Genomic DNA, 245 nt, shown 5'->3' with positions numbered 1-245 from the left:
TGTGTTTTCGTTCTTCCACCATGAAAACGACATCTATTATTAGTATTACATTACATTTTGAGATGACAGTAAAATCTTTCTTAACTGCATTAACTCCACACACCGGAGGAAAACGACCAATCAGAGCCGAGCTGGAGTCTGCCGTCTCTGAGCAGCTGTCAATCACTCGCAAACTCTGATCAAACGGTCAAACCAGGCAGCGCTGATCAAATATGAATCAATATTCTGTTACTCTAATGCCTATT

Source organism: Sebastes fasciatus, chromosome 9, assembly GCF_043250625.1.
Source record: "Sebastes fasciatus isolate fSebFas1 chromosome 9, fSebFas1.pri, whole genome shotgun sequence".
Taxonomy (NCBI): domain Eukaryota; kingdom Metazoa; phylum Chordata; class Actinopteri; order Perciformes; family Sebastidae; genus Sebastes; species Sebastes fasciatus.
This window is presented reverse-complemented; position numbering follows the sequence as displayed.